The sequence below is a fragment of the Gorilla gorilla genome, chromosome 5, assembly GCF_029281585.2.
Source record: "Gorilla gorilla gorilla isolate KB3781 chromosome 5, NHGRI_mGorGor1-v2.1_pri, whole genome shotgun sequence".
Taxonomy (NCBI): Eukaryota; Metazoa; Chordata; class Mammalia; order Primates; family Hominidae; genus Gorilla; species Gorilla gorilla.
Genome location: NC_073229.2, coordinates 138,185,798 through 138,202,400, shown reverse-complemented (window position 1 = coordinate 138,202,400; position 16,603 = coordinate 138,185,798). Strand labels below are relative to the sequence as shown.

Below are 16,603 nucleotides of genomic sequence, written 5' to 3'. Positions count from 1 at the left end.
GAAATTCTATAAAGTCAGTATGCTAAGGATTATTCTCTCATCCTAATCAGAAGCTTATATTAGTTTTAAATATATATTGAATCAATGGAATGTTTTCAATAAATCAATAACTAAATAAATATATTTGAAAGGTATATTTCAAATATGAAAGACTCTTTTAAAACAAGAATTCCATGGGAGAAAAAATATTTTTTTTGTTTTTTGAGATGGAGTTTCACTCTTATTGCTGAGGCTGGAGTGCAATGGTGCAATCTTGGCTCACTGCAACCTCCGCCTCCTGGGTTCAAGAGATTCTCCTGTCTCAGCCTCCCAAGTAGCTGGGATTACAGGCATGTGCCACCATGCCCAGCTAATTTTGTATTTTTAGTAGAGATGGAGTTTCTCCATGTTGGTCAGGTTGGTCTCAAACTCCTGACCTCAGGTGATCCACCTGCCTCAGCCTCCCAAAGTGCTGAGATTACAGGCGTGAGCCACCATTCCCAGCCTGAAAATACTCTTTAACGGGTTATTGGTAGAGAAAAATGTGAGAAATCATTGATGTTCAAACTATTTCCTTCTTCAAGGAAATGTGAAGAATTTCAGCTCCTTGGGACTCAGGAGTGCTATCCTGTCTACAGAGACAAGCAGTAAACACCCACAGACATTAAACATTCAACCTCAGTCTATTCTGTGCCTAGGCAGACATCTTTCACACTGACCATATGCTAAAAAGTCATGATCTTTTCATATCATTAACTTAAGACACCACGAGGATTTCTTGAATAAATGCATTAATTAATATAAGTGAATGTAATATGCACTCCTGTTATCTTTTATTTCCACTAGAAAAGGACAAATCAACAATGAGCACTTAAATTAAATTCTATCAGCAAAATATACTTATATGATATCACAGACATTTGCATTTATATCCTGCAATTACTATCTGTTAATAGTAATTTAATTGTTTAATGAATAATATCAAGGAGAGTAAATATTAATGAAAATGTAGAACATTTTATTTAATTAATTAATTAATTTATTTATTTTTGAGACAGAGTCTTGCTCTGTTGCCCAGGTTAGAGTGCAGTGGCGTGATCTCGGCTCACTGCAACTTCCACCTCCTGGGTTCAAGCAATTCTCCTGCCTCAGCCTCCCGAGTAGCTGGGATTACAGGCGCCTGCCACTGTGCCCGGCTAATTTTTGTATTTTTAGTAGAGATGGGGTTTCACCATGTCAGCCAGGGTGGTCTCAAACTCCTGACCTCATGATCCACCCGCCTCAGCCTCCCAAAATGCCGAGATTACAGGCGTGAGCCACCGTGCCCGGCCGAAAATATAGAACATTTTAATATGAGACCTTCTGGTTTTATTTGTCAATAGTGACAACTATATTTAGCAATTTTTAAAAGATCATTAATCAAAGCCAGAAAATAGTAAGGAGAGATGATTGCATGGCTCTTGAATATTAGATGGCTAAAGGAAAACAGCTAATTTCTAGAAGTAGTGTTTGGGGAAGAGAATAGAACAAATTGTAGCATAAAGTGTAGCATAAATTGTCAGGTGTTTTGCATATGTATTGTGATACTAATGGAGACAATAATATAAACTGGCTAGAAAGAGAATGCATTGAGATTCCATGAATACCCCTATTTGCATGACTTTTTTATTAGATAACATCTAATCCTGCTTGGCAGCTGAAAGATATAATTAGTGTGCTAACGAGTAAAACGTCTACAGAGTAGAGAATGATCGCAAAGGTTGGTGGAAGATGTTCTGGGAAGACATGTTTTTGCTGTTGTTGCTTTATTTGTTATTAAGTTATGGCTTGCATTCATACACTGGTGAAGTGGACACTAAGCAACAAGTATAACCGATACTCCTTGTCATGCTGGAGGGTCACTGTCTTAAGAAGCTTTTTGGTTTCCAGGAACGAAGACCCAAACTAACTCAATTAAGTCAGGATATTGGGAACATACAAGAGGACAAAGGAAATGTCACAGATACAAAAGCCAGAGTAGGGTCAACACTCACACATCCAGGAGAATAAACTGAAAGCTGGGTCTTACTCCAAGACTTCTCTGGAGAGCTCAGCAGTATGTCTTTGCTGCAGTGCTCCACAATTGACAGGGAACTTACTCTTCCACACATGCCTCTCTGGTTTCTCTTCCTAGGAACTGTCTTATTCACCCTCTAATCTGTGAGTCTTTTCTCCATCTTGAAGTATATGCTCATTTATAACTATAGCTCATGCACAGTTTACCTCACTCATAACTTGGTCCAGCCTATCTCCATCTTGCTCCCTTTCACTTTCTTTTCCCACTGATAACTCCATTCTGGAATATCCCACTTAGATTGTCTAAGACAGATAGTCTGATTGGCTTAGATCATCTTTCATGCATGGGTCACCGACTAGCTCATACATTGACTGCCCTGGGTCAGGTGCCCATTCTTTTCCAACCAGTTGTGTCCGGAGAGATGGGGACACATGGTACTAAATGTGACTACCCAGGGCTCTTCCTTCAGTAGGGAATGGAGAAGGGGCCACTTTCCTTTGGAGCATCTGCAGGTCAGCCAGGCAGTGTGATTGACATCTCTAGTTAAACAACTAAATCAGGGGAACTCAGTCAGAAGACATGCAGTAGATAGCTTCATTATCTGGTTTGGAGATCTTCAGTGAGTCAGTAAATTTATAATTGTTTCATATTTACTTTATATAATATGATTATAGCCTATATTTCTTTTAATTTGTAAGTAAATGTTAGTAATTATGAGAGACACTTTTCAGGTACACTGAAGTTCTGATGCAGTTAGCTTCTTGAGACAAAACAACTCCAACAGATAGAAACACCTAGGAACTCACCATCTTCCCTCCCATAAAATAAGCTCCCTTTAGAATCCATGAATCATGACTGTCCAATCCATTTTTAATAGCTTCTGTCAGAGACATTTCAAAATAAAGGGCAGTTATTATTTATTGTTTGTAATGAAACCTACTCAGCCCAGAGGGACATTATGAGGATCACTGTCAGATTTTGTAAAATGCCTTTGGCTTTTCAATGGAAAGGTACTATATATGATAATAAAAGGAATAGCAATAATATTCTTGCGCCATCTTGACACTGAGTTCATCTTTGTCTTAAAAAATAAGTTCATCTTTAGACATTATGGGGATTACTGAATTCAATTTGTCCTAAGAATGCTATGCCTGGTGAAAAAAAAGATGCTTATTATAAAAGCGCTTTCTCCATTCCCTGTTCTGTTCTATATGTGTTGTTCTTAACTTTTGTGTATATGGGAGAGTTGACTATCTCTTGTAAATGCACAATAAAGTAATGGCAAAAACTGCCACGGCAAAAAATGGTGCTTTTGCCATTACTTTTGCACTAACCTAATAATTGAAATTTGAACTCTATAAAAATTTTAGGATGGCATAGAAAGAAATTTCTCAGGTGAAACTTTGAAAATGTTTCCCAGACTCACATGCATGCACTCGTATGCTCAGGCAGTTCTATGCACACATATGAGAAAGGGAGACAAAAATAAGAAAAGGAGATGTGAAGTGAGAATTTTAAGAAAAACATTATATTCATACCTATATATGGATTGTGTTTATATTGCCTTACAAAGCACTTCTCTACATGTTATTTCATTTGATTCTCACTAGAAACCTTGGAGTTAGGTGGGAAGATGAGGATTGTCTAGCTCTTTTGCCCTGGGCACTGTAAAATTCAAAGGCAGATTTTCCAGAGAACAGGGCTGGGGATGGGAGAGCAGATGTGTCCACCGTTTCATGCAGGACACAAAGGGAAAGACTCTGTGGAAGCCCAGAAAGCTAGTGAACCCAGACATTGTTCTCTATCATGTCTTAATGTAGATTTCCAACTGTTTTTCCTTTAACCTTGCCAATACCTATGTTAAGGTGAGGAGAAGGATGCATTGTGAGACAGAGTTGAAGGGGTTAGATCACTTGGATTATTCATTTCTTGTCAATTTTCAGGAAGCAACAGAGACCAAGATACTTAGTGCAAGCCACAGAGCTAAAAGTAATGATAAAGTAACTGTATATGATATGAGGAGGCCAGGAACAAGAGATCTTTCCAAATCTGAGCCTCATGCAGGGGTTGCTGTGGTCAGTTCTCTATGACTTTAAGTCTGACTCACATATTTGATATGCAGTTAATTCTCTATAAACAAACAAGCTGTTTGATATGCTTTGGCTGTGTCCCCACTCTGATTTCATCTTGAATTGAAGCTCCCACAATTCCCAGGTGTCATGGGAGGGACCCGGTGGGAGGTAACTGAATCATGGGAGCAGGTCTTTCCTGTACTGTTTTCATGATAGCGAATAAGTCTCACAAGATCTAACGGTTTTATAAAGGGGAGTTTTCCTGCACAAGTTCTCTCTTGTCTGCCACCACGTAAGATGGGCCTTTCACCTTCGGCCATGATTGTGAGGCCTCTCCAGCCAAGTGGAACGGTGAGTCCATTAAATCTCTTTGTCTTTATAAATTACCCAGTCTCAGGGATGTCTTTATCAGCAGCGTGAAAATGAACTAATACACTGTTTTGACCAAACCACAGCAAAGAATTAAGTAACTGCCCCCAGAGAAGTTGCCCAAGGCTTGCCTCTGCAGGTACCCCTACCATCAACTCCTGCCTCTTGTGAATGATCACACTGCTCTAGTTTTTTTTTTAATTTCCGCTTTTCAAAAATTCCAGGCTGTCTCAAATGAGGCAACCTAGCAACTTTCTCCCTATAGAAAACTTCACCTTGTCATTCTGCCACTTCTAAATCTAATCCAGAATTGCTTTTCTGGTTTTTACAACTCTTCATTGGTTTGCTCCTTCCTCCTTTTCCAAATTCATTTCTCCTTATCTTCATCAATCTGCCACCTTCAACACCACCCCGTCACTCTACTTCTTGGCTTTTCGGGCAGTTACTGTTTGAAGGAGAAGATTGAAAATCTCATTTCTCACTTTTGAGAACTCTTACAGGAACATATTGCAAAGCCTCCCTCACACCTGAGAGAGAGGAAGAGAGAGAGAGCGTGACACCTCACAAAGAATGTCTAAAGTGGGAGTAGCCCTAAAATAGAGCACAATAATAAACTCATGGGGCTGTGCTTTCTTTAAAAAAAAAAAAAACAAAACAGAAAAACAAAAACCAAAGCAAAAAAAAACCGAAAAAAACCAAAGCAAAAACTCACAATAGAACTTTCCCTCCGTAAATGAGCTATTATCAAAGTACAAAGTATTCAATTCTAGAAAAATTGCACAAATTGCTAAATTCTCTTTAAAATAAATAAATAAATAAATAAAAAACCATGCCATTCAAACCACCGCAACAAACCACAAGGGAAAAAAGGCTACAAAGACAAAACCCCATTCTCACTTGATACCAGTGCTACCCTGGTATATGTTACACCACTGAGAAGACTTGTCAATTCAAACATCTGTTCTAAGGCACACTTCACCATCAAAACTAGTACTCCATTCATATTCCTTCCTTCCATAGGCTTGACAGATGGATGAATTCCTAACGGCCCCAGATTACATTCAAATAGTTGCAATAACCACCTCCTCCTTAGTGAACACTGCTTTCCCCCCAGGCAATAAAACAAAGATAATGGTAGAGGGGTATAAAATAATATAAATTGGGAATCTAGGCTCAAAATCCAACATTTTCCCTGCCGGCAGCAACACCAGACGGTGGTGTCTTGATCCTGCCATGCACATATTCCATGAGTGACAACAGGCAATGAGATGTGAAGGAAAAGAGAAAGATGTGCCCACCAGGTCCCTCCCAAAGGGCAGCCAAGTGTTTTGTTTGAACTGCCTTGTGGCTTATTGGAGTCAGAACTGCATGTTCCGTAGAAAACTTGTCTGCCACCAAGTTAGGATCTTTACTGATTATCACCAAAGGTCTTTTGTCTTCAGAATGCAATGAAAAATAACTCCCATAAAGGAAGGTGGTATAAGCTGGGAAATGCAGGCTACTATGTCAGAGTCATGTGGATAGATGTGTTCTACTAGCAGGCTTCCATTTTACTCTATAACAGAAAAGAAAGATAAAATTTCCAGGAAAAAGAAATGAAAGCTGCTGCCAGTGAAAAGAATTTCTACCACCAAGTCAAGTAGGCTGGGGTCTCCACTTACAGATGGTGATTACCATAGACTATGGATTAAATCGTGTCTGCATATCCACACCGGAAGTCTCTACAACTCTATTTGATCTTCCCCCTCATGGTCTTCTCTTTTCTTTTTTGAGATGGAGTCTCACTCTGTTGCCCAGGCTGGACTGCAGTGGCGTGATCTTGGCTCACTGCAACCTCCGCCTCCTGGGTTCAAGCAATTCTCCTGCCTCAGCCTCCCGAGTAGCTGGGACTACAGGCGCACACCGCCACACTTGGCTTATTTTTTTTTTTGTATTTTACTAGAGACGGGGTTTCACCGTGTTGCCCAGGCTGGTCACAAACTCCTGACCTCATGATTTGCCTGCCTTACCTCCCAAAGTGCTGGGATTACAGGCCATGGTCTTTTCTTATACTATAATCTTCCAATTTTGATTTTTGCTCTAAGTTGGCATAAGATTCACATTTCTAAGGATGTCGGGTTGTAAGTACAAAAATGAATTTCATTCTAATTTGTTTTTGTGTATGAAAGTTAATGTAGAGTGAGGATGTATACATGATTAAAAGAGGCTGTGAAGAATATCTTATAGTGAAGAATTTGCTTCCTGTAGTTTTGTGGCCTCTGGTGTTGTAATAGAGGGTAATCCATTTATATATTTTCATTAAAATTTATTCAAGACCTTGTCATGTTTCTTTTCATAATGTGCCAATATTCTTGTCCTATCCACTATCAAAATGAACTTAAATCATTTATTTTTTAAAAGGTTGCATGCTATTGAGTTTACACGTTTTCTATTGGTATATTTGTCCTCTGCACCCTCTTTTCCCCTCTTGTCAACTGCTATTCCTATTCACATTTGGCTTTGCTTTACATTTTCCCCAATTCTAACATTCCCATTTGCTTTCTTTCTGCTCTCATTTCCTTGCTAACTCTCTGGAGAGAATGAAATTCTATTGTTGTTATTGTTATTTTCTTTTTTCTTCTAAAGATTGGAGAGTAGAGCTGAAATATTTGCGAAATGAGTAGTTCCATAAATATCAAGAAGTGAGTAATAAGTGGAAACTGTTCTTGGAATCCTAACTCCTAGGATGTGGTCTATTTTTAGTAGACCACATAATAAATGGGTGGAGACCAACAATCCAAGTGCCTTGAATATTGAGGGTGAGCTGAAATCAAATCAGGTTTCTTTATGGTAATTGATTATAAAGTAATTTCGTCCACAATGACAACGAATTGATAAGTCAATTTGAGAAATATGTTATTAACTCATTTTTATAATTAAGAAGCTCTTAACAGATTTCTGTAAATGCTACAAAAATAAAACTCCAAAAACGAACATAGTTAATTTTGTTGATGAGATATAGCTCTCATTTAAAAAAAATTTTTTTTTTTTTTTTTTGAGACGGAGTCCAGCTCTGTTGCCCAGGCTGGAGTACAGTGGTGTGCTCTTGGCTCACTGCAGCCTCCATCTCCTGGGTGCAAGGGAATCTCCTGCCTCAGTCTCCCAAGTAGCTGGGATTACAGGCGCCCGCCACCACACCTGGCTATTTTTTTTGTATTTTTAGTAGAGACAGGGTTTCACCATGTTGGCCAGGCTAGTCTTGAACTCCTGACCTCAAGTGATCTGCCCGCCTTGGCCTCCCAAACTGCTGGGATTACAGGAGTGAGCCACTGCACCCACCCTCATTTTTAAATTTTTTTTTAAAAAAGGTAAAATTGGCCTCTTAGCTAAGTGATTATTTCTCTTGCAGTGTGAAAGGACAAGAAAGCTCTTCTGGCACAGGACTTAGCTGCTGCTGACCTCCTTTATGTTATCAGTGGACAAAAAGGCTGGTTAAAACCTGCTTTGATGCCAGGCGTGGTGGCTCACGCCTATAATCCCAGCACTTTGGGAGGCTGAGGCAGGCAGATCACTTGAGGTCAGGAGTTTGAGGCCAGCTTGGCCAACATGGTGAAACCCCATCTCCACTAAACATATAAAAATTAGCCAGGCATGGTGGTGGGTGCCTGTAATCCCAGCTACTCAGGAGGCTGAGAGAGGAGAATTGCTTGAACCTGGGAGGCGGAAGTTGCAGTGAGCCAAGATGGCTCCACTGCACTCCATCCTGGGTGACACAGCAAGACTCCATCTCAAAAAAACAAAAAACAAAAAAAAAATACCACCAAAAAAACAAAACCAAAACCAAAAACAAACAAAAAAACCTGATTTCATATAGTTTCCTGGTGATTTTTTGTTTTGTTTACCGCTGAGATTTAAAATGGTTGCTTACCTTAAGAGAAAGAGAGTATGCTTGTAAAATTTAAGTGCAGGACCAAAGCATGGAGCAGGACCAAGGGAGCAGAGGGTGAGCACGCAGGAGACCACAGCTACTCTCTGCTGTGTTATAGGAGAGGGTAGAGCCAGCTGGCAGACAGCAGGCTGGAAGCCAGCAGTTAGAAGCAGCAGCTGTGGGTGACCTCAGCTGGGAGAAATGAGAAGGATCCCTTGAGTGGAGAGATGGGATGATAATGCTCATAAAACCATTGTTGCTTTTACTGAAAGAGCAGAGGTCAGATGTCTTCAGACATTAGAGGACAGACAAGTCAGGTGAGCTGCTTAAAAATTCAAATTCCTTGTCCTACTTGAGTCTTGGGGCCCGAAAATCTTTATGTTAAACCATCAACACAGATGACTCTGATCCAGCTCTTCCAGGAACCACACTTTAAAAATCCCTGGACTAAGATGCAGCATCTGTGAAAATAAAACACAAAGATCTATGACAATTTTGCAGGTGATAGGGCTACATATTTCTACTTAGGGATATGCCTTTGTTTAACCCTTTTTAAAAGTCTCAACTACTCATGATATTAAATTACTTCAGGGTTATTTAATTAAGTAAGACACTTCCATTTTCCGATATTTTGACTTCTTGTCAGACAGTGTGTCCCCATTTGGAGTGTTCTAAATATAATCCTCATTTTAGAAGAAGTTACGCTCTTTGCTGTTACAGCAGTTGTTTATATTTGTTGCTGTTTCATTCTTTAAAAATAAAACCATATGGAGATACATGCACAATTCTTGCTTCTCTCAGTTACCTACCCAGAAATAAAATAATTCTAGCTATAATTGAGTCTAAGCTATGCCAAGCCTGTCTGGTATCCACTGTTTGAAATGTCTGCACAGAGCCTTGAAGGAATTCATTGTTCTTCAAAGTGCCAGCTGTACATACTGCCATTTCCTGCATGGCTTCTGCCACTCAGGAATGCTGCACCCTGGTGGTTCTTTAGTGGTGTCTTTTTTCTCCATTGCTTCATTGTGGGACCCACAGTGTCTGTCTGAAGATACTGCACCACAGCTCAAGAGCACCATCTTGGGATGCACATTTTTGCAACAGATAGAGGATTTGAGTGGCATAGAATTCCATAACTGCTAGAGGCAAGTGCAGCAAACCTAGAACAAAAAAATTAAAAGAAAGAAAGAAAAGGGGCGATGGGGCAGTTACTTTAACCATGTGCATTAGCTTGGCAATACCTCTTAGAATTTTTCTTGGTAGGAGATGCAGACTTTATCCAAGAAAGACAGTGCTACTGCCTTCCACAAAATTTATATTTTGCTATTTTTGTCTGCAGGTCAAGGTCACAGTCAGCTTTGAAAGAATCAGCTATAAATCTAATAAGGGCAAAGAAACTTAGAGGGCTTTATGGAAAAGTAAGTTCTTTTCAGATAGCCTGCGAAAATGTGCTGGCCTTAAATCACCAATTACATTGTAATATTTGAGATATGCAAGAAAATCATTGAACTTTGGGACCATTTTCAGAAAAACAAAAATATAAAAGTACTTTTATTTTCAAATCTCTAAAGTGAATCATCAGTAAATTATCACATAATCTAAAGGTTTGACAAACTGGGTCATTGCACCTTGGATATATGTGTTAGAAATTCTGTGATGGAGTCTCATTTGGCCTTTGGTGTTTCCAGGCTAGGGTTTTCAGCACTGATGTCTTATGCTGGATCTCCCTCAGCTGCCCACACACCCCATGGAAATGGGACAGATGATTCAGTTGGTGGATGGGGGAAAGAAAAGTGAGACTAATAAGAGGGACCAGACTGGGAAAGAATTCATGTTTTTCCTCATGGTAATTAGAGAACTTGATGTATACGCAAATTCATATACATTTCTTTAGGTTGCCATAGACACTGATGCCAATATTCCCTTTCATCCTCAAATTCTCTCCCTGAGCACAGGCAGGCTATATAACAATGTCAATGCCAATCTGTGTGTGGAACACCAACTAGGAAAAAAAGTTGGATGGCATTAATTTCACATGTGAAGTGGTCTGAACAATGCAACTAGGAGTTAAGAAAATGCCAATAACAGCCAGGCGCGGTGGCTCACACCCAGTAGTTTGGGAGGCCAAGATGGATGGATTGCCTGACGTCAGCAGTTCGAGACCAGCCTGGCCAACATGGTGAAACCCCATCTCTACTACAAATACAAAAATTAGCCAGGTGTGGCACACACCTGTAATCCCAGCTACTTGGGAGGCTGAGGCAAGAGAATCGCTTGAGCCTGGGAGGCTGAAGTTGCAGTGAGCCAAGATCTTGCCACTGAACTCCAGCATGGGCGACAGAGCAAGACACCATCTCAAAAAAAAAAAAAAAAAAAAAAAAAAGAAAATGCCAGTACCATCTCTCAGCCTCCATGGTGTCTAGCCTGTTGTGGAAGAATGAGCAGCCTCTCTTCCAGAAGCTTGAGGGGAACTGAACTCCTGGGGGACAGGCAGGAGATGAAATTTAAGGCAAGAAGTTTGAGGATGTAAGGAAATTAATTAGATATCAGTTAGGGTAATGCTAGACAAATGCTAAGGAATAAGCCCTCACATTTCAGTGGTTGTCGTCACCCCCAGGTTAAGAGTCCATTGCAGGTGTTCTTCGTTGGCTGCAGCTTTTCTCCATGGAATAGTTCAGACATCCAAGCTCCTTCCATCTTGTGGCTCTGTCTTCCCCTAAAGCTACAGACTCCTTCCTATTCAGATAGGGGAAGAGAGTAGAGAAAACAATCATGCTTTTAAAAAACCCCATCTGGGAGGTGACATAAATCTCTTTCTCATTTTATTGATGAAAACTAGTCACATGGCATAATCTGGATGCAGGAAGGGCTGGAAGATGCGGTTCCTGGCTGGGCAGCCAAATTCAACTGACATTTCTACACTGTGAAAGGGGATGCTGAATTTTAGGGGACAGCTAGCCATCTCTGCCATGTAAAGTTTTGATAAAGCATAATGGACAGGACTAAGAAGGAAACCAGCAGAAGAAACGGAACATTACGGGAACTGGATAAGACAGTTAACTAAAAGGAATTGCATTTGTCTGGTATCCTGGCATAATAAAGATGAGATGGATGATTGAATTAATTATCTTTGAAATTTGGGGGTAAGGTAGTCTAAGAATTCAGGCATGATGAGATTAGGAGGCTTTGCTCAGTGTTCAAATCGGATATAATCAAGAACCAGGCCAAGCATGGTGACTCACACCTGTAATCCCAGCACTTTGGGAGCCTGAGGTGGGTGGATCACCTGAGGGCAGGAGTTCGAGACCAGCCTGGCCAACATGGCAAAACCCCATCCCTACTAAAAACACAAAAATTAGCTGGGCGTGGCGGTGTGTACCTGTAGTCCTAGCTACTCAGGAGGCTGAGGTACGAGAATCCCTTGAATCCAGGAGGCGGAGGTTGCAGTGAGCCTAGATCACGCCACTGCACTCCAGCCTGGGTGACAGAGCAAGACACTGTCTCAAAAACAAAACAAAACAAAGAAACAAACAAAAGCAAGAACCGGTTCTGGGGTCTCCAACCAAAAAAAATTATTTCCAAGTTATTGGAGGACAAGGTGAGATGTTTTCTAGTTGTTCATGTCCCAGAGAAATTTGCTGTTTCTCTAGCTGGAACACCTGGGCTTTTGCTGGTAGAACCACAGATAACTCTAGAGGAGAGGTGTCCACTATGTCTGCAATGAGGGAAATGTTCTATATCTTTACTGCTCAATACAGTAGCCACTGGCCACATGTGGCTATTGAGCACTTGAGATGAGGCTAATGTGTCTAAGGAAATTTTAAGAAATTTACATTTACAATTAAATAAGTACAGGTGGCCAGTGCCTACCATTTTAGACAGCTCACCTCTAGAGGGATGTAATGGCACCTCTTGCGTCGTCTGCCCAGGCCCCCCTTTCTCTGCAAACTGACCCTTCTCCTACAACCTTCCTCAGGTAGCTCGGCACAGCCAGGTTCATAACGTTTTTCCTTTTCACCAGCCATGGTTGCCTAACCCTGGGGTGATCACTATACCAACATTTTAGCCAGTCAGAGCCTCTTCACAGATGCTGGGGGAATAACAGAGCAGTCAGTCTCCTCTGCAGGTGGATTCAGAAGCTGTTGGTAGCCATGTTTTCTGCAGAAGCAGAGGATGCCAATCTGCAAAAAGAGATGAATGAAGCAGGCATGAAGAGAACAGTGAGGTGAGAGAGAAAGCCAGAATCCTGGCTGCTGTTCTAGCCCCTGATTCCAAACTATTTCTAAAACAGGGCTGCAGCTGACCCTCAGGGCATGATGGCTTGTGCCTGTAGCCCTAGCTACTCGGGAGGCTAAAGCAGGAGGATCTGTTGAGCCCAGGAGTTTGAGGCTGCAATAAGCCATAATTGTACCACTGCTCTCCAGTGTGGGTGACAGAGTGAGACCCTGTCTCTAAAATTAAAACACATTAAGTCAGTTTGGAATGTCTGACTGCCATCTCTACCTATCAAAATTCTACGAATATTTCAAGGCCCATTTCAAAGGCCATCTCCTTCTCTATCCTATTTTTCCTTCTATTTTAGTTTTTGACTAGTTTGAGCACATGGCCTTCATTGTTTTATAATTGTTTATAGATGGTTTGTAGGTGCAATACTCCAAAACCTTCTCCAGACACAATTTTTTATTAATGCAGTCTAAAATGGCATTCAATTTTCTGGTAGCTACTTCATATTTTCATCTCATATTGAATTTCGTGGTCAATTAAGACCCTCAATGTCATCTCACTGGCATGAGATGGTATCTCATTGTGGTTTTGATTTGCATTTCTCTAATGACCACTGATGATGAGCTTTTTTTCATATGTTTGTTGATCATATAAATGTCTTCTCTTGGGAAGTGTCTGTTCACATCCTTTGCCCACTTTTTTATGGGGTTATTTTTTTTTCTTGTAAATTTGTTTAAGTTCCTTGTAGATTCTGGATATTAGATCTTTGTTAGATGGATAGATTGCAAAAATTTCCTCCCATTCTGTAGGTTGCCTGTTCACTCTGATGATAGTTTCTTTTGCTGTGCAGAAGCTTTTTAGTTTAATTAGATCCCATTTGTCAATTTTGGCTTTTGTCACCATTGCTTTTCGTGTTTTAGTCATGAAGTATTTGCCCATGCCTATGTCCTGAATGGTATTGCCTAGGTTTTCTTCTAGGGTTTTTATGATTTTAGGTTTTATGTTTAAGTCTTTAATCCATCTTGAGTTAATTTTTGTATACAGTTTAAGGAAGGGGTCCAGTTTGTTTTCTGCATATGGCTAGCCAGTTTTCCCAGCACCATTTATTAAGTAGGGAATCCTTTCCCCATTTCTTGTTTTTGTCAGGTTTGTCAAAGATCAGACGGTTGTAGGTGTGTGGTGTTATTTCTGAGGCCTCTGTTCTGTTCCATTGGTCTATATATCTCTTTGGGTACCAGTACCATGCTGTTTTGGTTACTGTAGCCTTGCAGTATAGTTTGAAGTCAGGTAGTATGATGTCTCCAGCTTTATTCTTTTTACTTAGGATTGTCTTGGCTATATGGCTCTTTTTTGGTTTCATATGAAATTTAAAGTAGTTTTTTCTAATTCTGTGAAGAAAGTCAGTGGTAGCTTGATGGGAATAGCATTGAATCTATAAATTACTTTGGGCAGTATGGTCATTTTCACAATAGTGATTCTTCCTATCTGTGAGCATGGAATTTTTGTCCATTTGTACTGTTCTTGTAATAGGGAAAAAGTCTCATGAGATCTGATGGTTTTATAAAGGGCAGTTCCCCTGCACATACTGTCTTGCCTGCCACCATGTTAAGACATGCCTTTGCTCCTCCTTCACCTTCCGCTATGATTGTGAGTCCTTTCCAGCCATGTGGAACTGAGTCCATTAAAAATCTTTTTCTTTATAAATTACCCAGTCTTGGGTATGTATTTATTAGCAGCATGAGAATAAATTAATATGCTATTGAATCATAAATACTGATCCAACAAACAATTTTCAGCACCTCTGATATGTGATCACTTTGCTGTAGCTGACACCAGCTACATCTCCAAACCCTCTTGGCTTCTGTTGACACCATGCTTCCCTGTGGGCTCCTCCTACTCCAGTTCCACAGTTTCCTCTCCAGCAGGCACTTCTTCACCTCCTCTTATAAACACTGCTATTCTTTGCAGTTCTGTTCTGGGCCTCTTGTCTTCCCACTTCACACATTCTTCCCCAGTGGTCTCATCCACATACCTTTGATTGGTTTTCCACTATTTGCTACTGACTCCCAGCTCTTATATCCAGTTAATTACTCACAACTCAAAACCCTTCAAAGTTCTCTTGGAACCTTGAGATCAGTTTCCTTTGGAACCCAGTTATGCCTTTAATCTTCAGCCTGCCACCTCCGTGTTTTTCCTGAACTAGACCTCTGGCTCAAAAATGACCACTGCTATGGTTTGAAGTTTCTCCCCTAACCCTCCTAATTCATATGTTGAAATCTTAACCCCTAAGGTGATGGTATCAGGAGGTGGGGCCATTGGGAGGTGATTAGGTTATGAGAGTGAAGCCCCCATTAATGGGATCAGTGCTCTTATAAAGGGTATTCCAGAGAGCCTCCTCTCCGTTTTGACCATGTGAGGACACAGAGAGAAGAGGGCTGTCTATGAACCAGGAACAGGTCCTCACCAGACACTGAATCTGCTGGTGCCTTCATTTTGGACTGCCTAGCCTTCAAAACTGTGAGAAAAAATTTCTATTCTTTATAAGCTATTCAGTTTATGGCATTTTGTTACAGCAGCGCAAACAGACTAAAACAACCATTGAGCATCTAAGTCATCCCCGTAATTGCTGTATTCAATCCTATTATATTACCAGGGCTTTAAAAATTGTTTATCGTGACCCATTACTAGTCCTAGAATTAATTTTGTGGGTCACAGCTGATTTTTTAAAGAATAGAACAGGCCAGACATAGTGGCTCACGCCTGTAATCCCAGCACTTTGGGAGGCCAAGGCAGGTGGATCACGAGGTCAGGAGATCGAGACCATCCTGGCTAACACAGTGAAACCCCATCTCTACTAAAAATACAAAAAATTAGCCGGGCGTGGTGACGGGCGCCTGTAGTCCCAGCTGCTTGGGAGGCTGAGGCAGGAGAATGGTGTGAACCCGGGAGGCGGAGCTTGCAGTGAGCTGAGATCAGGACACTGCATGCCAGCCTGGGCGACAGAGCGAGACTCTGTCTCAAAAAAAAAAAAAAAAAAAAAAGAATAGAACAAAGAAGAGAATGGAACGGAACAGAAATAGCAGAATGCTTGCCTCCATAGTAAGTATTGTTTTAAGATTTTTTAGTGTGCGTGCATTAAGTTATAATAAACATTTTATTTTTTTATTGCAGCTCATAGACAAACATTTAGTACCCACTGGATTAGACCACTGTGTCTTCCAGAGCATCCTGAATCAACTTATAATAAAAACAATTTGGAAACTAAATTTTCTGGGTTCAGTCACAGGTTCTGGTGCTTACTAGCTGTGTTTTATTGGGCAAATTACTTAACCTCTCTATTTCTCAATTTTCTCATCTGCAAAATGGATTTAAAAATTGTATATCATCATGGGCCTATAGTGAAGATTAAATGAATTAATACAGTTCTTGCCTGACATGGATGAATGCTTTCTAAGTATCGTCTACTCTTAAACAATAAAATATCTAAATACTCTATTAAAGATATCAAAATCACGAAAGCACATGAGAGATACTGAAACATAAACATATTGTATGTAATATGAAAACAGAAGAATTCATCAGATTGCTTTACCTAAAACAATCACACTTTGAAAGACTTTACATTCATTCAGTGCCCTTTCTTGGCTTGGCAATCTTCTTCACCATTTTAAGGATTTTTCAATCTTTTGAGGAAATTTTGACTTGATTTTTATAGGTCTAATAAATGATTATCAGATTTGGATTTTATTTATATCCTGTGGGCATGGAAGTTTTGTATGCATCATCCGTGACCCCTTCTTCCTTCTTACCCTGATATTAGTAAGAGATATACTTCTGTTCTACACATCTCCATGCTTCTGGAAAGGGACTGTATCCATCACCTAAGCCAAAGCTTCTAGATTTTTTTGTGATGTGACGAATTAAAAAAATAACAGTGCTTGTATAGCCTGTAGGATAAAAGGAAGAGGCCACTCTGCTTGGAGATGACTGGCGAGA

General features: G+C 40.3%; 1 long non-coding RNA gene across 6 annotated transcripts in view; it reads right to left on the bottom strand.

The window, feature by feature from the left end:
- LOC109027338 (uncharacterized) overlaps window positions 1-16,603 on the bottom strand; it is a 131,413-nt gene that overhangs the window by 98,509 nt on the left and 16,301 nt on the right. For 4 of the 6 annotated variants that reach the window (XR_010134344.1, XR_010134345.1, XR_008681107.2 and 1 more), the window contains exons 2-4: window positions 12,443-12,564; window positions 10,975-11,119; window positions 8,384-8,844 (exon numbers count right to left, since the gene is read on the bottom strand). This is a non-coding gene — a long non-coding RNA (uncharacterized lncRNA). Of the gene's footprint in view, window positions 1-8,383; window positions 8,845-10,974; window positions 11,120-12,270; window positions 12,565-16,603 lie in introns of all 6 variants that reach the window. The other 2 variants (XR_010134347.1, XR_002006501.4) reach the window with 1 other exon arrangement.